At 31.2% G+C, this 24,906-nt stretch overlaps 1 long non-coding RNA gene across 1 annotated transcript in view; it reads left to right on the top strand.

The window, feature by feature from the left end:
- LOC139425977 (uncharacterized) overlaps nucleotides 1-24,906 on the top strand; it is a 260,368-nt gene extending 235,462 nt beyond the window's left edge. Inside the window, exon 2 of the long non-coding RNA XR_011637185.1 lies at nucleotides 24,852-24,906. This is a non-coding gene — a long non-coding RNA (uncharacterized lncRNA). The remainder of the gene's footprint in view (nucleotides 1-24,851) is intronic.

Here is a 24,906-nt window from a genome sequence, read left to right as displayed (position 1 = left end):
ACATTTCTATAGGACGGAAAATCACATGCAAGGATCCATTTTTCCCCAATTAATTTTCATAACAATTTGGTTGTCATCAGCATAAAATTAATGGAAGTCATAAAGGTACTGTTTTGATGTGAATATTTTTGTATCCCTCATTAAAAGGTATTTACCTGAGCTGTTATTATTACATTTTTGATTTTGATGGTTTTCTAATAAATTAAGAATATTGTTTTTAGTAATATTATTATTATTATTAATAGAATAACGTAATTCTACATTGCATTTTAAGATAAAATAATTTAAATCAATGTATGATTTTAATAAGAATTATTATTTTTTCTATTACAATTTAATTCTTTTACAATTATAATAGTATATCAATGTAGCTTTTTGGTGCAAGCTACATTGATATACTATTATGAAATACCGTAAAAGAGATTAGTTAAATGATTTAGAACTTAAATTTCAGCTTTATGCACAAAGTAATGAATGCAAAAATTGTATTGAAAGTAAACCATCACATCCGTCAGTTTGGTAAGCAAAAATATTAAATTACAGTTGTCAATTCACCAAATTTATTATTTAGATAAATGATTTATGTCCACTAATAGATATTAATAGTATCACAAGGGAAATATTTGGACATGGGAAGTGGCGGGACAAGTGTTCTTTTTTAATACATGTATTTTTTGTTGAATAATTTCAACTTTCGGAGGACTCTTATCTTTGCACTAGCATAGACACGAAAACAACAACAACAACAACAATAATTTCAACTGTTTTATGCCAAGAAACAGCAATTATTGAGAAACAAATAATCGAGGTTCGTGAGCGTAGGCGAACAGGGGGATTAATCCCTTGGTCATTGATAAAAAAAAAATCATTATAGACTTACAACATTTTCAAAATAATCAAATCTTTCTTTGGTTAATAATGCTATTAGTAGCTAATGACCTTCATTTATTATTCTTATATATATATATATATATATGTNGTATATATATATATATATATATATATACAGCAAAATAAATAAATACAAGAAAACACGAAGAAAAACTATAAGTTTCATTTATTGCGCATAAGCTGCAAGTAAACAGAACTCATTAGATAAGTTCAAAATGAAGATAAAACAAAGGAAAATTATAGACATATGAAAAAAAAGGGGGGGGGAATAATAATGAAAAAAATAATAAAAGAATAGCAAACAACTGATTAAAAAAAAAAAATAAATAAAAAATAAAAAAAATGATGAAATTTTTTAAAAAAAAAACAGAAAATAAGAGATACTATAATCTTTTCATCAGCCCACACGATTATATCCGCCAAAAAGAGTGTTTTCTGATATTGTATCCATATAGCCAAAGCAAAATATATTAATACAATAGTGTGAGGAGGACTCAAAAAAATTTTTTTTACAGAATCTTACAGAATTTTTTTACAGAATCTCTTTATTATTTTTTTTCAATTATTATTCCCCCCCCCTTTTTTTTCATATGTCTATAATTTTCCTTTGTCTTATCTTCATTTTGATATATATATGTATATATATATTAAGAGTCCCGCTAAAAAAAGGTCGATTATTTAGAGTTCCATATTCCATATCCGAAAAAAAAATTGGTAACCGCTACCTTAAAAACAATGTAAAAAAATGAATAAAATTTCGAAACCTAAAATAATAGTAAGCTCTAAATGTTACTCAGCAAGATGCGCTTAAAAGTAAAGAACAGATAAAATCCTGTAACAGATCCAAATTATCTGTCACGTGATGTATATTAGCCATTTCTCATGATTAGTCAGCCAGTGAAAGTTCTCCATAACAAATGACGTCAAAGAAGGCGGGTTTTGGTAAAGTAGTTCATAAAAGATCAGATGAAGAAAAAGCTTTTTGTTCGAGGTCTCTAACCTTTGGTCTGGCATTTTATCTGACCAATAGAATAGCTGCTCCTGATTCTCGCGGGAGGTGAGCCAATGGCATATCCTTTATTTTCCCTATCCCATAATTAACGGGAAACGAAGGGCATGTCGACAAACTATAGGACTTTTCGCAGAGCGCAAACTGAAAAGGGAGCACTATGAATAGCTTTTAATCTAATGATTAGGTTTTTATGTATGCAACATAGTAATGGTTCAAAGGTTAACTTCTAACCTTTAAAATGCTAATACATTTATGCAAAAGATATTTTAAGTTAAAAATCAGACAGAGAAGCATATTTTCTCTAAATAAACATAAATTATTTTCAACAAATTCGGATTCTTAAGCTTTTAATTTTCAATACGGAGGGGGGGGGATGGAATTAATCTCACTTCTAGTTATCTCCCATACCATTTTAGCGAAAGAAAAACTATTAACAAAATTGCAAAACTCTTTAATTCAAAAAGAATTTCATTTATTAATTTTTCTGAAGATTAATTTTTTTTCAATTACATAACATTGTTTTTAATAGTTTAAACTAAAAAACTTCTTTACTTCTTTCACCTTTTTTTTAAACTATAAAATTCAAAATTAGCTCAAGTAAAACTTTTAAAAAATTTTAAAACAGTAAAACTTTTAAAAAATTCATATACGTAGAAGTCGTAACATGCTAATTTTTCCACAAAATTTAATTAAAATATTGTTAAATTTTTTCCCTTAAAATAATGTGTTAATAAGTGTTTTAATAACGGTGGGATAAAAATGTTTTTGTCCGTAATGTTAATTTTCATTGCCGGAAGATACAGATTACCCAGTTTACGTAGTTACATAAGTAACTATAGAAGGCAAATATATAATTCCAACAAAGCATCAGCATGTATAATCCTAAAAAAAAGTTGAGTTTAGTTTATTATGGTTCGTTTAAACTTGAATTCAAATAATCAAATTCAAAGAAATTACTAAACAGCGTTGTTTACCTATTCAAAGGGAGAATTTTAAAAAATGAAACATAGGTTAAACTTTAGGCTAATTATAGATTTAACTATAGGCTAGCTATCGGCTAAATGCTAGATGTGTATGCTCCTCACACGCAGTTTTGAGTTTATGCAGGGTGTTCCCTAATCATAATCTTTAATACATATTTTTAAAATCCTTTATTGAAACAAGAAAGAAACAAGCTCGTAATCAAAATTTGACGAATTACTATCGAGGAAGGACGGTGTTGAAAGCATTAAACATAGGGAACAGAGAGAAGTAAAAAAGAGTTGTAAAAAAAAAACTAAAATTTCATGAGGCCAAATTGTTTAATACGTTTTTCATCGCTTCTTCCTCACTAGTGGCTCCCGAAATTTTGATCCGAGATTAAATATTAATTTATGACCTTCAATGTATATACTTTTTTACTTCATTTTGAACAGGATTCTCAAGATTTAGACCTCTTAATTTTTTTGAAAAGTAAATTATTGTTTTGAATCAACTGATTTTTTATGTATATAATAAAATAGAATTTTAAAAAAAATTTATTCATATAAAACAAAAAATTTTAAAATTGTAAGCAAATTTTACAAAGACATGTTCTGCTAAGGAAAACTTAAAATAATTGATGCTTTCTTTTCTTAATTAATTCTTTTTTATTTGTCATCTGATGGATAAATTTGGTCTTAGTCTTAATGTCTTAGTTAATATCTTAGTCTTGGTCTTAGTCAAATTTTGAAATTTCATAAATTTTTTCAATTAAAGAACATCCTTTTGAAAAAGCTTACTTCCTAGATTTTTGTTATCCCGACCGGTAGTTAAAATTATGTTAAATTCAATTTAATAAAGTTTTGAAGTTGAGATTATTTAAGTACTGGGTGTGAGTTTAACTTTTATCAAAATTTTGCTTTACTTTTCACTACTTTTCTCTAAATATCAGTAACGTTACATTTTACTTATTTAGAGTTTCACTAATTGTTTATGTGCACTACTATATTTGTTATAGCTTGCTTCTTTTAAATCTAGGATCCAATTGTATCGGATTTGTAGCATGATTGTCTGGAGTCTTACTTTCTGCAGACTACATAGTCTGCCTGCCTACCCACATCGGATGCTAAAGTGGATTTTGGTCTCTCCCACCTGCCTACCTACACCGGATGCTAAAGTGGATTTCGGTCTCTTCTGCCCGCCTACCTACATCGGATGCTAAAGTGGATTTTGGTCTCTCCTACCTGCCAACCTACATCGGATGCTAAAGTGGATTTTGGTCTCTTCTGCCAGCCTACCTACATCGGATGCTAAAGTGGATTTTGGTCTCTTCTGCCCGCCTACCTACATCGGATGCTAAAGTGGATTTTGGTCTCTCCTACCTGCCTACCTACATCGAATGCTAAAGTGAATTTTGGTCTCTTCTGCCCGCCTACCTACATCGGATGCTAAAGTGGATTTTGGTCTCTCTTACCTGCCTACCTACATCGAATGCTAAAGTGGATTTTGGTCTCTCCTACCTGCCTACCTGCATCGAATGCTAAAGTGGATTTTGGTCTTTACTGACCGCCTACATCTAGATGGAAGACTTCAGAGGAAAGTTAAGGTAAAAATTTTATCATATTTCTTGATAAACAAACCGATCCTATTAGTACCTGTATTTTCATATCAAACTTTAATTTACTGTAATGTACTGACTTTACTGTAATCTACTGACTTACTGTAATGTATAAATTTCTCTGAACTTATCTCGTTATACAAAAGTTCTACCCTGTACAGTAATCATTAAAATAATGTTTCAAAATACGATTTTTTAAAATTTCAGTAAATAGAATATTCAAACATTTTAATTTAGCATTGAAATTAAGGAAAATAGTTGTGAAATTAATTTGACTGTTTTTAATTAAATTCTAATCTTAATCAGCTACGAATGTGAGTATATACAACTAACGAGTGGTAGACAGTGGCTTTACTCCATTTTGTATTTTTGTCTGTTTAAATTTGCTACCTTGAATGTGCCATACAGAAAAAAATATGGTTTTATTTTTTCAGTAATTATTTTGTAATAGTTATATCATAATTATATATTAATTTGAAACATATTAGTAAGAAATATCAAGTATAGTAGTAATATTGTTCCTTAATAAAAAAGCATTTTTACCATACTTTTCGGAGCTTTAAAAAAATCATTTAAAAAAAATCATGATCTGAACGAGTAGATAAACCGTGAATAATTTTTTAAACTTTAAAATATCTATTGAACCGAAATGGTAAAAACGAACTGTTCAAAATGAAATTTAACTATTTCATATAAATACGTAATTTTTCAAAAGCGCAATATTAAAAAAAGTATCTAGCTTCCAAAACTAGAAAGTGTATGAAATAAATTCAAAATTTATATCATATATGGCCCCTAACCTGATACCTGGAATTGATACAGTTCCTCGTAAGGTAAAAAGGAGAAGGACTAAAAGAGTCCTACAAAATCAGATTAAATAGCGAGCGAAGTGCTTTTCCTAGTTCCCCCATTTGCCGCCCTAATAGCGCGGGGCTTTTCAACGGCGCTAAAAGCCAACCGCCCTCGCCTAGAGACCCAGGATTTATGTCCCAACGACCCGGACGCCCCTTCCACATTTCTTCCCCAAATCTTCAGTAACAGACGAGTGCCTTTAACGAAAGGGCTTTCACCGCATTATTTCACGAAAAAGTGGCGCAATTTTTGGCGATAAAGACGTTTTTTTTTTCTTTATTGCTTTTGGTTAGAAAGAAAATAAATAAATAAAGTGAATGAGAAAGGTTATAGAACGTTTCAATAGGCCGATGTTATAAACTGGAGATTATTCATATTTTGAATTGAATTGTTTCTCGATTGTAAATAAAGTAAATGAGATAGGTTATAAAACACTTTAATAGGTCGATGTTATAAACAAGGTTATTTGCATTATTGTATTCAATCTGATTCCTGATAATAAAATAAAGTAAATGACTTTTTAGAACGTTTCAATAAGTTGATGTTATAAATTGAAGATTGTTGTATACGTTTGGGGTATACGATTATTGTATACGATTAATACAAACTATTTATGCAATTTCGGATTGAATTGTTTCTTGATACTAAAGCTTTAAAAAAATCATTTAATGAGGAAGATTATTAAACGTTACAATAGATTGATGTTATGAACAGAAGATTATTGCATACGATTGGGGGTATATGATTATTGTACATGATAAATACAAACTATTTATGCAATTTTGAATTGAATTGTTTCTTGATACTATACAGTAAATGAGGAAGATAATAAAACGTTACAATAGGTTGATGTTATAAACAAAAGATTATTGTATACGATTGGGGGTATATGATTATTGTACACGATTAATACAAACTATTTATGCAATTTTGGATTGAATTAGTTCTTGATACTGAATAAAGTAAATGAGGAAGATTATGAAACGTTACAATAGGCTGATATTATAAACAGAAGATTATTGTTTACGATTGGGGTATACGATTATTGTATACGATTTATAGAAACTATTTATGCAATTTTGGATTGAATTGTTTCTTGATACAAATAAAGTAAATCAGGAAGATTATAAAATGTTACAATAGGCTGATGTTATAAACAGAAGATTATTGTATACGATTGGGGGTATACAATTGTTGTATACGATTTATTCAAACTATTTATGCTATTTTGGAGATACTAAATAAAGTAAATGAGGAAGATTATAAAACGCTACAATAGGTTGATGTTATAGATAAAATATTATTGTACACGATTGGGGGTATACGATTATTGTATACGATTAATACAAATCATTTACTCAATTTTGGATTTAACTGTTTTTTGATACTAAATAAAGTAAATGAGGAAGATTATAAAACGTTACAATAGGTTGATGTTATAAACAGAAGATTATTGCACATGATTGGGGGTATACGACTAATACAAACTATTTATGCAATTTTGGATTGAATTGTTTCTTGATACTAAATAAAGTAAATGAGGAAGATTATAAAAAGTTACAATACAATAGGTTGATGTTATAATCAAGATTATTTGAATTTTGGCATTGATGAAAATAAAATATATGTGGAAGATTATCGAATGTTTCAATAAGTCGATGTAATAAACACGATTATTTGATTTTTGGTACTGATAACAAATTGAGTAAATGTGGAAGGTTATAGAACGTTTCAATTGGTGGATGTTACAAACTGAAGATTATTCAGACTCAATTTTATACAACGATATTATGAACTACCTATTATTCGAATTTCTTATTACATTATTTCTTGAAATGAAGTAATTTAGCATTGAATTCGCTCTTGATTCATAAATTATTTTAATTTCATAACCATTAATTCATAAGTGGTTTTATTTTCGTAATTATTAATTCATAACTTTTTTTTTATTTTCATAATCATTCTTTATAACCTTTTTCATAACCATTATTTTCATAAATGTTTTCATTTTCACAACAATTATTCATAAATGGTTCTATTTTCTTAACCATTAATTCATAAATGCTTTTATTTTCATAACCATTAATTCATAAATGGCTTGCTTAAGAATGAACTGGAATTGTGGACAAATGGTGCTAGCTACAAAAACTAAATAAATTTTTAATTTTTTGTACTAGCACTTGATTTACGAAAATTTATTGTTTTATAAATTAAAATTACAAAACAAATGAAGTTTACTTGAAAAGCTATTATTATGTAATTTTTAATGGGTAGGTCTTTAATTAAAATAATGATTTTCGTACCAATAATTTTATAAATATAATGTTTAAAAAGAGCTATGTTCAAGTTATTTATTATAGTTAAGATATTTCTTTAATTGTCTTTAATTGTCTTACCTAAAGAACATCAAGTCTAAAAAGAGAATAGAAGGGCTAGGTCACTCCTTTGCAGAGACCGCTCCGAGCAACTGATTTCAGTCAGCAACGTCAACTTCTCGCTTTAAAAATAAATTGTTTCGCGTGTAACTAACATCTTTTTTACACTTATTTCAATACATTCATTGTTTTCTATATTTTTTTATTTATTTTGAGGTGATTTTCTTCTCATCTGATTGCAAAAATTTAATAGTGTTATCATCAGCTTACGCGAAAGCGACCGGCCAGAATTATTATAAAACACAAAATGAGAAAAGGCAATTTTTCATGTTTTATTGCAGAAAATATAAAGGTGACATCAAATTAATTATAAAATGCATTGGAAGAATTTATCCAGCTGTGAATAAAATTATGTTTCATGTTTTTCGTTTAGACGCTTAAGAACTTTTAATTTTGCCGACTTGAAACAGAAGTGAAAAAATAAATGCACAAGGTCAAAGAAAATAAAACCCTGAACTTCAAAAATAAGAGTTATTAATGCGAAAAAATTCTTCCAATTTAGCGAGAAATTTTTTTAGTAATTAGCACTTAAGATTTTTATTTCCTAGTGGTAATATATGCAAAAAAATTGGTATTATAATTATAAATAAAAAATATATTGAAATTAGGCTTCTCATTTAATAAAATATAAGGACATTTTTATAGTTGCATATTATTATCGGACAATATGTTAATATATTAATGTTTTTATGTGCCTTCATTTATTTAACAGTTAAAGTTAAAAAGTAAAATTAGAAAATGATAGGAAAACGATGGCGACAACCATTGAGATATTTTTCTAACTTTAAAATGTTTTCTTTTTTTTAATACTACAAGGAATACCAAAAAGTGTATGAAATTTTTGAACAGAAATAATTTGCTAGCAGTGTAAAGTTTGACAGCTATTATCAGAAAAGTGTCGAACATTCAACTCATTTTTTTGCACGTCCATCTCGTGAAATTCAATTAGTAAAGAATCCCAATATTTGATAAATAAAGGATTGCGTGGAAGCAATAGTCGAGAAAATCTCATTGACGCATTATGTTCTGTAAAACCTGCTTCACATATTTCTTCGTATTAATGCAGTGAAGCAAACTGATTTCCATACAGTGGAGTATGAACCTGTTTGGAGTGGAGGTTTTCTATGCGGCTATTTCTTTAGGGAAAGCAACCTCTAGAAAAAATGTACGTCCATCTCGTAAAATTCAATAATTATGATTGATAAAGAATCCCAATGTTTGGTAAATAAACGATTGCGTGGAAGCAATGGTTGAGAAAATCTCATTGACGCATCATGTTCTGTAAAACTTGCTTTACATATTTCCTCGTATTAATGCAGTGAAGAAAACTGATTACTATACAGTGGAGTACGAGCCTGTTTGGAAATTGTTTTTGCTGCTACTTCTTCAGGGAAAGCAACCTTTAGAAAAAATGTACGTTTAGTTCGTAAAATTCAATAATTATGTAAAACTCATGATCGATAAATAAACGATCGCGTGAAAACATTAGTCGAAAAATCTAATTATCATATTTTGATCAGTAAAACCTAATTTACAAATCTCCTCGTATTAATGCAGTAAAGAAAGTGACTACCGTACACTAAACACCTGTCGCAAGAACAGATTTGATTTTTTTTCAGAGAGTAGGATCTGTTTAAAAAGTTAAGTATATTGATTGAGAAAAAAAATAATGATCATTCAAAACCATTGATCCTTAAATTAACGATTGTATGAATTAAGAAATCTTATGATTTCTTAAGGTCATTTTTCTTCATAAAATTTGTAATTTATTTATTTTGAAAAATAGCACAAGCTAAAATTTTCGCAACTGAGGTCCACATTACCTAGAAAATTTAACACGTAAAATCAATATCTACTAATAAATTTTTTTAACTAATTTATAATCGAATCAACTGACTTAATCAGTTTATTGGAATGAACTTATTCAGAAATCTATCAATTCAAGTACATAATCAGCTGATTTGTAAAACCAAAATCTATCACTGATCACGAAAAACGCTGTGTAATGCAATCAGTTAATTGACTCATTCAACTTATAATACTTATTAATTATATATTATCATCCATATAATTAACTGTTAAATCAACAATTATCTGATACGAATACATTTATTCTAAAACGCCTCGATTCGAATGTATTAATCTAAAAATTTGAATATGAAGATTCAATTCACATAAATGAACTGATTCATTTGATTCCTTATACTATTACTGATCATAAGGAACGCTCTGTGTTATGCGATCCATATAATTTTAAACTTATTTTTTTATTAAATCAACTGATTGAATTAATTGATTCGGGTAAGCTTATTCAAAAATCCAACATTTTGACTACATTAATTTGAAAAATCGAATCTGATGATTCGATTCACATGGGAAAACAGGTTCATTCATTTGATTCGAATCATATGTAGATTCGCTTTTCTCAACTCTCTTCCTGATTACAAAAATGGGATGGAAATAATTGATTTACTAATTTGTAAAAGAAACAACTGACTGAATAAGTTTACAGTGGATCAATCGATTTGATTCTTCTGATCTTCTTAATGAATTTGAATCTATGGATTATAGAGTCAGTTTATTCTAATCATTAAATTCAATCAGTTGTTTCAGCCATATGGATTGTACTGCCTAAAACGTTTGACTTGATCAGTGATAGTGAGGGTTAATACAAATCAGGGGAGATTCGAAATGTCAGCAATCACACAGTCGCCTTGGTGAATGTCCGAAATATTTGTTATATCCGATTTGATATTCATTTATTCGTTGATATTATTTTATTTATTCGATATTTTAATCTCTGTTGAGGATAGATTAAGAGAAACCTCAATGTTTGAAAAACTTGTTAAATGCATACTGGGCAGTGGCATTTGACATTAATAAACATTGATGTAGGGCATACCGGGCAAATGTAGACCGGGCAGTGGCACTTAACTAGACCCAGTCTATATTTCGGACGTTTAGCAATGGTGTCAACAACCACCTATTTCGGTCATTCACAGTAACATATACATTGCAACTTTGAATTATGTGAATTGTTAAAGAAATATTCTTCCGCATGAATGCTTCCATCACAAATTGATGATTCTAAGGGATCAAAATTTTCAATAATTTTGAATAGAGGTACTAATGTACTTTTATCATTAAAAGATTTTTTTTTAAAAAATTATCTGAGAAAATGTCTGGTTGTTTATTTAAGTCGCCGCTTTATTTTTATGCCACGTGACGACTGGTTATTTTAAGGTCTATTTTGAAATAAGCTCAATGGAGTTAATCGATTCCATAAGCTGATTATAAATAATTTAAACTATTTCAAGAATCGCATTGTACACATCTTTTCTTGTGATCCGTGTTTGATAGTGAAAAACAATTAATTTCATGGTGACCTTGGGTTTCAAGTTCTTAACTGTGGCTTCACCATTTTCCCAAACATCATGTGCCACGAGATATCATAATGGAGCATCCTCCGCGGCTCTTCCTGTTCGTATCAATGGTCACCCCCAAAGAGCCCTATCAACAATCGCAAGTGATGACTCTTCGCTTCAATGAGGAAAGAGCCATCCCTCCCCCCATATAACTGCAACCGTCATATGAACCGCATGGTTTTCGAAATCATCATCTTCTCCCCTCGCTTATTATCTAGCATGATGGAAAAGACACAAAAGAATATCAAGAAAGGCCTCAATATGGGGCAATTAGTCCGCTTTACTTGTCTCTGGCCTTGATGGGCTGTTGGAGATCTCGTATTGCCATGGGTGACATCATGGGTGAAGATCTGCGCACTCCTCCCCTCTCTCTCTAGTCATGATCCTGTCTTTTATTTAGAGAATGTTTTCGAGTTAAAAGTGGTGGTGTTATGTGTCAATGTGATTTTTTTTGTCAATTCGAATAGGTTAGAACAGTGACGTAATATCGAAAGATACTTGGCAACAACACCAGTATAGGACCCTGCATCAATGACTTGTAGGGGTTATCTACCGGTCTGAGATACCGTGGTCAGAAAATCCATGCTTAACAACTTAACATTGAAGAAGTATCAAAAGAAAAGTATCGATACTAACATCGTTATAATTCATTCAGTATCGATACTTAATTTTGATTATGTTTTAGGTTTTTGTTATCGATAGTTTTTTTTTTCTAATGGTAGACACTGAACTTTTACGTTCTTCAGCTGGGAAGATGCCGGAAATATTACTCATTTAACGCAACCTAGCGGGCACCTGTGAACCTAAGTCACGGAGGCGAGCAACATTACTCACGCCGCACTGCCACAGATACCCGTTCATAGGGTGGGCCATATTCACACTTCACATACAGCAGAGGACAACACATAGGAAGAAACATCCATCTCATGAGCGGGATTCGAACCCGCAGCCATTGACTTCGCAGTCAGGCACGCTAACCGCTCTGCCATGGCCCGTCCGGCCTATCGATAGTAAAATACTAATATCGATTTTTATTTGCATTCCACTTTTATTTGACAGTTGTACATATTTTTTCGGTTGACCAAAGCAATAGTTCGACGCCCGATGGCTGAGCGGTAGAGCTTCGCGCCGTCATGCCACAGGTCCCTGGCTCGATCTTCGGGCCGGGCAAGGTTGACTCAGCCTTCCATCCCTTCAGTGGGTCGATAAATGAGTACCAAGCATGCTTGGGAACTAAACACTGGGGGTTCCGCGTTCGGCTGACCACCTGACCGGAACATCTGCTCCCGCACCCCAGAACCCAAGGTCAATAAAACTGAGATGGGCACAGTAGGCCTTGCCTCTCTATGGGCTGTCGCGCCACTGAGTTTAGTAAAGCAACAGTTCAAACAAAGCTTTACCTGAGGAAGGGTATTTTATCTCATTACTGTACCGATAAACCAGAATTCAAGTATTTAATTCTAAGAAGGATTATATTTAATTATATAATAGAAATTGCATTATTATCCAATGGAATTTATAATAGAAAGCAATTATATTTAGCTAAAAATTTACATACCAACTATATTTAACTTAAAACTTGTACAGCATCTCTATATTTAACTACTTAATAGGCTAGAACAGCGATGCCTATTATTATGTATTATTGTAGATGAATCATAACAGTGTTCAATATTTAGCATTGAAAAATTTTCGAAAGAAAACTCTTGACACTTCTTCATAACTCAGAGTAAAATTTTGATCAATGAGAGAGCTTATTGTTATCATACGAAAATGATTTTTTTAATATTACTTTGTTTTTAGTAAACCCGTTTACCTGCTTCTGCAATCACTGAATATACTTTTCGTTATATATATTTTGAGGTTAGCAAAAGCAATAGACTAAACAAAGCATAAGCTTACGTTGAATGTAGCTTATTGTGGTTCATATAAATCAGAATTCAAGTATTTAATTATAAGCAGAACTTTAGCACCAATGTTTACTTAGAATTTACATGGCAGCTACATTTAATTAGCTTGGAATACTGACTTAGTATTGATGCTTAATATCGAAAAAATATCAAATAAAAAGTATCCATACTACTCTATAAAAAAAATTTGTCGTTTGTTACTGTTGGAATACATTTATTCATTGTTACATAATGGATAACTGTTTTTCCGTTTTTCACTATTGGTATACATTTTTTCATTCTTACATCCGAGAAATTTGTCTTTGTGGAGAACTTTTTTATGGAACTATACAGCATTTGCGTTACATGGAGAGGAAAACCACGAAAGCCTCTCATGATTAACCAGACTGCAAGGGGTCTCTAACCCATTATTACGTTTACGGGAGGCAAGGAGATACCACTGAAGAAGTTTTTTTAAGTCAACACTGTAGTAGGTGTCAGCCGGGTGCGGAATTCGTATGGACCAGACATCGCTGGGATTCAAAACCAGTTCACCACATAGGAAGGCGAACACTCTATCTCCTGATCCACCACGACTCGAAGTTTATGCATTGATTTCATTCCTTGTCCGTAGGATTCCAATTGATGAAATTTAAAAACCTCTAATACTGATTTTTGTGTGACGCGTCATAGCAAACGTATTTTTGGCGTTTTAACTTGCTGACAGAATAGAGAATTTCTAAGATTATTAGTTGATTGTTAGTTAACACTTGAAACCATCTCGGAAAAAAGAATTCAAAAATTGTCATTTAATCCGTATATCTATTGGTAAATCTACATATTTAATGACTCTGCAAAAGGATCTGAGAAATTTAATAACTTAGCTAACTAAATTAATGTTGTATAGTTAAATAAGACTAATGCAAAAGCTTACCCGTGAAATTTCAATTCAATTTAAAAATAACTTTTTAAGCTAACTACTTAGAACTTTCTTCTATAGATTTCAATTGTTCTTAATTTTTTTCCACCTGTTTTATTCAAATTTTTCAAAATGGCAGTTATGCATTTCATGAGACTTTTCGTAATCAAATGTAAAATGCAAACCAATATTAATTACCGTAACGTTTCAACAATTTTTTTTCAAACATTTAAAACTGGTGAAAACAATAACGAAATCGAACACTAGATGGGATGTTTATAGAGTTCCCTTAATACTCGAAAACCACTCTGAAAATTATTAATTTGCTTCCACAAAATTGGATGCAAGTTATCTGACCCCTTAAAAATTCCAATACCCTTTTCGCGTTTGGCAGTAAACAAGGAAATCATATTCCTCCAGGCACCTTGTAAATGAAAGCTCGGAATCCTGCCAATTACATCAACTCCTTTCTCTCCTTACAACCGCCAAAAGTTCGAAATTAAAAATCCCACAACAGAAAAATCGGGAACCAGCAAATAAGGGATGCCAAAAATAAAAATCTTCAATTGCGGTCTTCTGGCTCTGATGAAAATAAGATAAAAAGCAATTCACACATGTCCTTCGTCATATTCAAATTCCCGAAGTACTGCCGGTACTAGAAGAGTTCTTTTAAAAAGCACTCAAGAGGGCCCCGATTCGTTGCCACCAGAGCTCATTTCTTTTCTAAAGGGGGTCTTTTGTTCCAAGCCAAAGAAGCCCCAAAATGAAAAATTCTTTGAAGAACACATACATACATATAATAAGATAGGGTTGTTGGCGCTATTAAACGGGGACTTTTGTCAAGTTGTTGGCTGTCTCCACTCATTAAACTTGGAAAAGTAATTTATGAGAAATCGGTGATAAAAGAGGGAACAACCAAATTTCAATAGCTGAATGACACCGGCACTTGTAAGGTTTGTTCCTCGGTGTGAATTCCCTCATATTTTTATTTTTTGGTATTTTTACTTTCGCCATTCTTTTGCCTTCACTATTAGTTTTGAGGTGCGTTATGATCTTTTCTTTCATTAAAATTTCTGCGGGATTTGTCGTTTATGTTGATCGTTAAGATGTACTTTTTATGTAGAAGTTGTGCCGCTTATTTCGAACTTAAATCTCTTCTGTTTTTGGTAAGAAGTTATGTTTAAAAAAAAAAGTTAAAAGATTTTTTTTTAAGATAGTATTTTTTTAAATCAAATATATCGAGCCGCGATGGCTTAGGGGATGAGCGTTTGCCTTCCAATGAGGTGAACCGGGTTCGAATCCCAGCGATGACTGGTCGATACGAATTCCACATCCGGCTTTCATCGTTCACTGTGCTGACGTAAAATATCCTCAGTGGTAGACGGATTATGGGTTCGAGTCCCCCTGCCGTCATGATAACTGTAGGAGGTTTTCGTGGTTTTCCTCTCCATGTAACGCAAATGTGGGTTCATTCCATCAAAATGTCCTCCACGAAAGCAAAATTTCTCCCAATATTTGATCCAGGAGTTCCCTTGTCTTCTAGATTGAGTTCGAAATTACAAAGCTACGGAGTTGAACATTAGTACTTAGATAAAACTTCACATTTTTATCTAAGTACAAACAACTTCAGAATTTGCAATGCAAATAATTTGAAATATTTTTTTTTTCAAATTATTTATTCAGTACAAATAATTGAAATATTTTTTAAGTCCAAATTTGCCTCTAGTTATATACCCATTTCTTTCAACTTCAAAAATTTGTAAAGTTCGAATAATTTCAGAGATTTTCTAAGTACAAACAGTTTATAAATATTTCTAAGTCTAAAAAACCTCGAAACATTTCAAAGTATGAACAATTTCAAAAATTATGAACAATTACAAAAAATATAAAAATTTTTCTAAGATCAAGCAACTTCAGAATTTTTCCAGGCTCAAACAACTTTAGAATTATCAAAGTAGAAGTACCAAAAATTTTAAAAATTTTCAGAGTTGAAACAACTTGAAAACTTTTCTAAGTCTAAGAAACTTCACATTTTAATCCAAGCATAAATAATTTGAAGCATTTTTTAAGTTCAAACTTCTGTTACTCTTTATATACCTGTTTTTTTCAACTTAAAATTTTTTCTTAGCCTAGAAAGTCTCAAAAAATTTAATATTTTTTTATTTGTTTGTACTTTGAAGACTTTTCAAATTTTTGGTACTATAAATTCTGAATGTGAAAAAATATAACTATAAATTTACGATATTTATTTCTAATTAATTTGATTCATTTCTAATCAATTTGATTTCATTTTTATCTCGCCTAAATTTAGAATGATTTTTCTATTCAAGTTTTTCTGAAGTCGCACTAAGAAATGCTTAATGATATAGCAGAACCGGCATTTCTTATTTACTACAAAGATTTGGAAAGATTAGATTCTACAGTGTATACTAATGCATAAGTTTTTCTGATAACGTTAACCATGCATTTTGAGATTTTTATTTAGATTGGAATTAAATAATGAATCAATTTTAGATAAAAAAATAATAATTTATTTCTTAATTATAACTTTTTTAAATAGACTAATTTTTTAAACAATTCTCAAGAATGGTTGCAACAGATTTTTAATTAAATTTTAACAAAAGAATTGAAATCATCCAATTTTAAATAAAAAATAGATTAATTTATAAGACAATCCTTAATTAATGTTACAACAGATTTAATTATTTTCTTCAGGAATTAATCATTTTTACATCAAATATTAAATTTTAGAATGAATTAAATATCTTTATCATAAATCAAGTTGAGCAAAGTTTGTAATTTTTGAAGAAAAATAATTTCATTTAAATAAGTTTTTTGAAGGAAAAAAAATAAATAACTGTAAAATTACAATCTTTATTTCTAATTAATGTTCCAAGGCTTCAAGAAAAGATGCATCAAATAACGTTGCGTGCCTTTGATCTCATTTTTATCTTTCCACATTGCAAGCAGATGACAGCTACCAATGATTCTCATGTTCCATTAAGTCTTTTCGAAATTGCGCCAAGAGGTCGTTTATCACGCCAATCCCAGAGCATCTAAAATGTATTTAAAACTACTATTTCATCAGTGAGTAACTTCGCCTTTCATTAATAGACGAGAGAGTGCGGTTAACAGTTAAAATGGGGAGGGAGGCAGAAGACGCTTTTAAATTGAAGTGTACTAAAACCCTCCTTCTTGGCTAACCCTGTTTTATTTTTAATCTTTTCATATTTGATGGGGTAAAATGAAGCAAGTTTTCTTAGAACATTTTGAAATTAGTTCTGGGAAAATATTCGTTTGGAAGAATGTTCTCGTTATAATGGAATTCGAATTATCAATTAATATTGAAATAGAACGTTAGTTTTATAATGAAAAGCTTCCTCGCTGAAAATATTTAACAATGATTTGTAACCGTTTTTAATTTTGTTTTGGGAATATCGTATTTAGATTTGGAAATTTGATTCGTTATTCGATTCTTCGTATGTAACAAAATCGAATATGTTTTTGATTATAGTCTTAGTCGTTTTACAGTAGATAAATAAATAACATTATTTCCGAAAGGTTTGGTCAAGATTTTACTGAATACTACTACTAAAGGAAACATAAAATTGTCGAGCAGAATTATGAGGGCACTGATTGTTATAAATGCTCTTTAATCATTACTACACTAGGGTGAAATCTGAAATCTGATTGGTTGTTGAAACGTGGCTTTTGCTTACATTTGCAACTGTTCTTTCCATTCCATTTATAGTAAGAGAAGCCTGTCAAGTATCAATTCTCTTAAGTTACACATTCTACATTCTTACACAAAGATTCTTTCTTAAAAATTTTAATTCTTTCACTATATCACTTAACACGAAAACAGGCATGAAGCCATATTGAACATAAACTATTTTGCAATTAAGTTGCCAGGTACACACAAAAATATGTAAAATACATAAACAAATAATAAATCTAATTTAAGTAAGAGACGTAGACTAGAAAAATTATATTTCAACGAATTCGATGTGTGATACTGAGATGTATTTAAACTTCACGTTAATTTACATTCTGACTTATGTGGAAAAACTTCGCTGAACTTTAACACGCTCATCTGGAACGATCATCAGGAGCTGACGTCACCGGTCACATGTATGGGTATTGTGATCTTCTTCTTCTTGAAGTGCAAGTTTTCCAATTTATGCATTAGCTAAAATAAAATTAAAAACTAAACAACATTCCACTTCAAATCTGCGAACGTAATTTTAAGACTAACATTAATAAAACATCATGATGAAAAAAATAACTACATGACATAACATAAACAACATGTTTTTTATTCACTCACAAATTTTATTCACTTTTTAAATAATTATTAAAATTTAAATTATTAAGTTTTTTTTTAAATTAATGTGTTCGTAATTTTGCTGAGGAAACTTATTCATTAAAATTTAGAGTTCCATCTAAAAAAAGTCGATTATTAAGGGTTCCGAAAAAAAAAATTTTTTTGAAACGCTGGTTCAGAAAATGTGTCAAGTTACGGACTTCAAGTAAACCAACCTGAAATAAATACTATAAATAAGTTTAGTCAGAAGATCGATCGAAAATTTGTTTTAGTTTTTTATTAAACTAGTGGGCTGCGCCCCCTGCTCGCTAACGCTCGCCAACCCCCGAAAATTGCCACGCAATCTTATATGGTTTGCTTCGCAAACCAAGATCGCTTCGTTCGCTACTAACATAGGTACATTGCAAATGCACAAAATTCTAAGAATTCAAAACAATCATTCAAATCCACATAACAACTTTTTCTTAAAAAAAAATTACATCTTTTTAGTAAATACTAGGTCATTAAAATAAATTTGAATTCAAATAAATGACATGTAATTCGTTAAACCTATTAGAAATGTGCTATAGTATAAAATCTTAAGATAAAATTTCTAAAACTGATATCTCTTTAAAAAGGTTAAAATTTTGGCTATAATTAAGTCTATTAAAAATTGAAATAAGTGAATTGCAATGGAAAAACCTGCATAAACAAATAAATTCTAGTAAAACAAATAAATTCGTGATATAAATCAAAAATCGTCAAATAAATTCGTAATACATAAATTCGTGAAAAAAAGCGCTTTCGACAAAATACTAAAATAGAGATCTATCGACAAAGGCTACTCATTTCTGCCTAGATTATGCTCTCTCTGGTTATTTCACTTTCCGTTTTTAAAAGCGCTATATGTTGAGTCATCTCAGCTAGATTTGGCATGTGACATTTTTAGCGGCAATCATTGGTCGATTTTCTAGCGTTGCCATTCGGGAAGTTGTAATGAAGTTTTTTTTTTGTCGCCGTGTAAGAGAAATATATATATATAGATTAGTTTTTGCTCATTTTCCTATCTGCAACTATAGAAACATCTTTGAACCCAATTATAAAACTCGTTTATTCTAAGTTAATTCCACTCAAAAAAATAATGAAAGCAATTTTAGAAAAAAATAAGTTTTAGCTAAAATTTAAGGAAAAAATATCAATTTAAAAATTGCTTATTTTTAGATAATTTAAAAATGTTCAAAATATTTTCGGCTTTTAAAGTTTTGTTTTAGTTAAAATTATAACTAACTACAATTTAAGCATTCTATTTACTCGTAGCATAAAACATAGAGGAAAAATTAAATTATGTAAACATCAAGAAATATCCATAATATTTGCTATTTTTTCTGTTTTAAATATCCTTAAAATTCGGGCCGACTTTCGATAGTATTTTACTGGTAAAACAACCTTTAAACTTAACGACTTAAACATTAAATTAAGTCGCGAATCAAAAACTATGTATTCAAAAACAGCAATTCCAAACCTTAGTGATTTCACTAACTTGTATAAAATTCGAAAAATCTTTGCCTTCCAGATATGTTTCTTGAAATAAATAAACGGTAAAAACTGAGATCATTGAAAAAGGCTCCGTTGACAGGCCAGTAAACATAAAGATGCCGAGAATCTCACAATTTAAGGTTCATAAAGATCTCTCTTCGCCTCCAGTTACTAAGCCAGCGGCCTTTAATGTAATTTAACCAAGGAAAAGCTATTTATTTCTGCGACCGTTACCAAACACTATGTAGACCCATTAACATTCCTTTTATATAGATTTTAGATTTTTACCCGACCTCAGCCTCCTTATCCGTTCCCTACCCCACGTGACATTTCACGTGTGGGAGGGTACAGGCGGGTGTAGGGCTGTATCTGCTCGCAGCATCACGTGTCTGGTGAACATTACTTAAACACTCCTTCTAATTACGAAAGATTGGAAAAGGGGAAAATTTAATTGATGATGCTAGCCCAGCTTGCACAGAACGTCCACCGTAAATTAAACAGACGGCGCTGCGGCATCTGAGATGCGAAATAGGGGGGGGGAGGGGGTGCAAGAACGGTTTTCATCAGAGACCGAATGGTGCAAGTGCGGAAAGAGAAAAATTCTGAAATCATCAACTGGAACTGAAACAAAGTTAAAGTACAACTTTTATTACTGGAACGATGCGTAGAGTATATAATTTAATTGGCTATTGAATTTAACCCTTCACTGCATAGTAATGATGCATATGTTACAGTTGAAGTCCGAAAACAGATGAACGTCGACGTTCACCTAGTCACTATGTTCTTACTTTTGAATGGGGGTCGGGATAGCCTGGTTGGTAGGGGATTGGACCCATGTCCATGAGGTTATCTTGAGTTTGATTCCCACCAGCCAAAAACTCCCCGTGTAGTAAATGGTGACTGGTTTACTTTAAATTTGTCGGGTCACAAAGTCCACCATATTTCCATAACAAATGAATACCACTGGGGTACTAAATCTAAGCTTGATCGTTCTCTGGTTCAGGTCAAAATTACGATCTACGGATGGACGGATGGTGTGTGAATGTTTCTTCTTTGTAAAGCAATCTGTGACATTTGTATGTGACCGAAGTCGAATTTTTTTCCACAGAGGGCACTATAACCATGAATAGATGGTTGTATGAACGGATTTGCCCTATAAACGGGCTGTGATGTGTGTGGGTGAAGTCATAATCTAGGCCATAGATAGCGCCACTAAAGAACAAGAAACGTACCCTCTGTCTTAAACTCGCTTGTTTTCACCAAGCAGGCTTATTGGTTGGCAAGTCGCATGAGAAACAATAACAACATATTTTGAATGGTGCAAGTGATTAAAATTCTGAAATATTGAACAGGTACTCAAAGATGAACTGGAACTTTTATTACGAATACAATACGTAGAGTTTGTTACGTAACAAACGAATTATGTTACGTTTATTACGTAATTGAATTTAAGCGTACACTGTAAGGAGATTATCCCTACAATACCGTAAAAGTCTAAAGTCAGAGGAATGTCAACGTTTTTTGAGTGAATGCAACAAGGATATAATCCCGTGAATGTTCTTAATATTTGTAGTCATTCTGGTACAGGAGGGGAGAAAGAAAAATTCTGAAATCATCAACTGGTAAAAAATATATGGGGTAACATTTATAACTGGTACAATGTGTAAAGGTGATACATAAGTAACAGGAATGCTCGAAATCATGTAAATGTCAGCATTATCCGGTGAATGTAGACTTCGGATAAATTTTTTACTGAATGTCTTTTGAATAAATCATTATTTTCCTATTAGACGTCAATAAATGTTGACATTCCACTGACCCTCTGTTGCATAAAAGCAACGATCGATTGCAATTAATTTTCCAAAAGCTGTGACTTTTTGCGCCGTTTCATAATTTAGTTGGCATTCGTCATTATGTCGTTGTGTTAAGAGGTGGACAAAACCTAACCTAACAGTGATAAATAATTTGCAAAATCGCAAAAGTTGTGTATAATAATCATAATATTAGGTAAAAAGTATTACTTCACACGGAAGAAGAAGAAAAAAAGTACCGGTAAAAAATGTAGAGAAAGAATGGGGGTAAGAAAAGCACCGAAAAAAAAAGCACCTCTTTAAGTATCGCTTAGGTATATGTATCGAACGATTCGATTCGGGTCGTAGAGCTCGAATTTTTTGTAATTTTAAATGTAATTTGTAGTAGTATTATTGTAATTAGTAACGTAATTAGATAGCTCGTAAAATTTAAAATTTATTTAACATATAAGAGAGAGGTTTAATTTAAAGTTTCCGAAAAGGTACCTTACTCACTTAAATAAATTGATTAGGACTCATAAGCAATTCTAAATTTTCCTGAATACACTTATTGTATTACGATGCAATAATACGCAAAAAAAATTATTTCAAAATTATTGTATTAAATTGAAATACTTTTTGATAATATTTTTAACTCATCGAAAGATTATCCCCGATGAGATAACTGTTTATTGATAAACTATTTAAGTGAGTTTACGACTGCCAATGTTAAATTTCGTAGCCTTGTAATTTTGAACCCAATCCAGAAGACAAGGAAACTATTGGATCATATATTAGGAGAAATTTTGCCTTTGTGGAGGACTTTTTGATGAAACCAATTCACATTTACGTTACATGAGAGGAAAACTACGGAGGCCTCCCACGGTTAACCTGACGACAAGGAGACTCTAGCCCATGATCCGTCTACCACTGAGGATATATTTCGTCAGCACTGTGTTCAGTGCGAGCTGGGTGTGGAATTCGAATCTGAGATTCGAACTAGGATCATTTCATTGGCAGGAGAGAGCTCTATCTCCTGAGCCACCACTACTCTGCTATTCATACATTATATAATTGTATTTACAATTAAAAATACATAAAGTATTAAAAGTTCCGTTCAGTCTATAGTTTGTTTATAGAAATAACACCCCTCGCCCCAAGGCCTAAAACTGTCTGCTGCTATGGAAACAAGAAATATCGCATTTCAAAGAGGGGAGCATCTCTCTTCCCTGATTCCCTTCCGCCCACCGACTCCAGCCGAAACCTCTCTTACTTGAAATAGTTAAACCTCGTAACCATAGTCACCGCCACTGCTCCAGACGAATGGCGAGTTTTTTCCCAAGACGAATTATACTTCGAATTAAATTTTGCATGTTAACTAATTTTTATTAAAATATGTAATTATGATTTAAAAAAATATTTAATTACTGTAAATTCATGTTCAGTGGAATGAATGAATTGAGTCGGACATTAAATTTACATAATAGTTAATGAGGTAGTACTTTTTTTCAGTGCTCTTCTTTACAATCTAATGCTCTCTAATTTTTACAGTGCTCAAATGCTCATTTTAACAGTGTTCTTTTTACCGATGTTCTTTTTTCCATGATTCATTTCTACGAGCTTTTTGAAAAACAGCTCTGTAGAGCTTATCTTTAACATGCAAAGACAACATCTTTAAAAATGAATGAAATATTAAACAGTCAATCCCACATTTACAAACAAAGAGAATTATTAAAAATAAAAAATTAAAATGGAGGGGGGTGATCTTAAGGCCTCTCTGGGGACATTTTGTCATGGATGTATGGGAGGTTAAAACTACCCCATCGTCTGCTGTTTGTGGCAGGTCGCATAACTGCAGGGGGGAAGTACCGTCTCATATTCCAGAGCCTGCGGTTTCAACTAACAAACCACTAGGGGGTGTAATAGGGGCTGTCACAAAGAATTATGATGGGGGGACATTTCTGATGGCTGATCCTATTTCTCCCCTAGGCTGAGTAGTTCTTTTTCCATCATTACCTTTAAAAAATGTGAGGTGTTGTAGTGACACCGGAAACGTGTCCGACATTTTAAATTGATATCTCCAAGAAACATTTCCTTACAAATCGCATGGCCTTCTCTTTGTCTAGAGGGTGGTCTAGAGATTTGGTTCTCCAATCTTTATGTCGTATTGTTTTAACAACCTTTTTCGAAGCTCGTTCGACAACAACGACAAAAGAGAAGGAAAAAAAAAAATGCAGTTCAAGTGCCCCACACTACAGGCAAAATAGCCATAATTTTAAACTATATATACCATTTTGCTGTAACGAATTATCTGGGCTTTAGAACTGACAAAATACTTATATTTTTTAAAATGTTTTTTTTTTTTTTAATAAAAAGGAAAAACGCTAATTTGGCGAGATTTTTCCATTTAGATAAAAATGATATAAATCAATGAATAAATTTGGAAATTTTTATGTGCGATTGGTTCTCTAATCGAAGCGATTTGGTTCTCTAATCTTTACGTCTTATTCTTAAAGTATTAAAAAACGGTTACAGTAGTTCAAGTGCCTCACACTTAAGGAAAGAAAAAGCTATAATTTTAAACTATATATGCCATTTTGACGTAAAGATATATCTGGTCTTTAGAACTGACTAATTACTTAAAAATATTTAGAAATGTTATTGAAAAATTTTTAAAAAAAAAGCCTAGTTGTCTAGATTTCTCCATTTAGATGAAAATGATCAAAATCAATGAATACATTTGGAAATTTTAATGTGCCCAGAAAATGCACCCAATGGGTAATTTTTTAAATGGTCAAAAATTAGATCACAAACTTAATCCATTTTGCCATAACAATGGCTTTCCTTCGTAAGGACGTTTTACTCCATTTTCAGAACTAGCATAGAGGGCGCTGGCTAAGGATAAGCTAATCTGACGTAACAGTTATGAATTACAGTTGCAAACTCACGGCAGTAATTAAAATTGCATATTATTATGGAAAATAAAAGCAATTTCACGAGACGATGAGGCCTTTGAAAAACAGTAGGCGGAAAAAAGAGCACCGGAAAGAGGAGCACCATAAAATCTTTAAATGCATAACTATGGCCTGACCGACTATTTAGTTTTCAGAGAGCTTTATATATATAAAATATAAATCAAATTCGACTTCAAGAAGAAGAAGAAGAAAAAAATTCTAATGAAATATTTAAAATAATGTTCTTAAAAAATGTGGAATAAACAGTTTTTTTTTTTTTTTTTTTTTTTTGTTTTTTTTTTTTTTTTTTTTTTTTTTTTTT

The sequence above is a fragment of the Parasteatoda tepidariorum genome, chromosome 7, assembly GCF_043381705.1.
Source record: "Parasteatoda tepidariorum isolate YZ-2023 chromosome 7, CAS_Ptep_4.0, whole genome shotgun sequence".
Lineage (NCBI taxonomy): Eukaryota > Metazoa > Arthropoda > Arachnida > Araneae > Theridiidae > Parasteatoda > Parasteatoda tepidariorum.
Note: the sequence above shows the minus strand (reverse complement) of the source record. Positions and strands in the feature narration are given on the sequence as shown.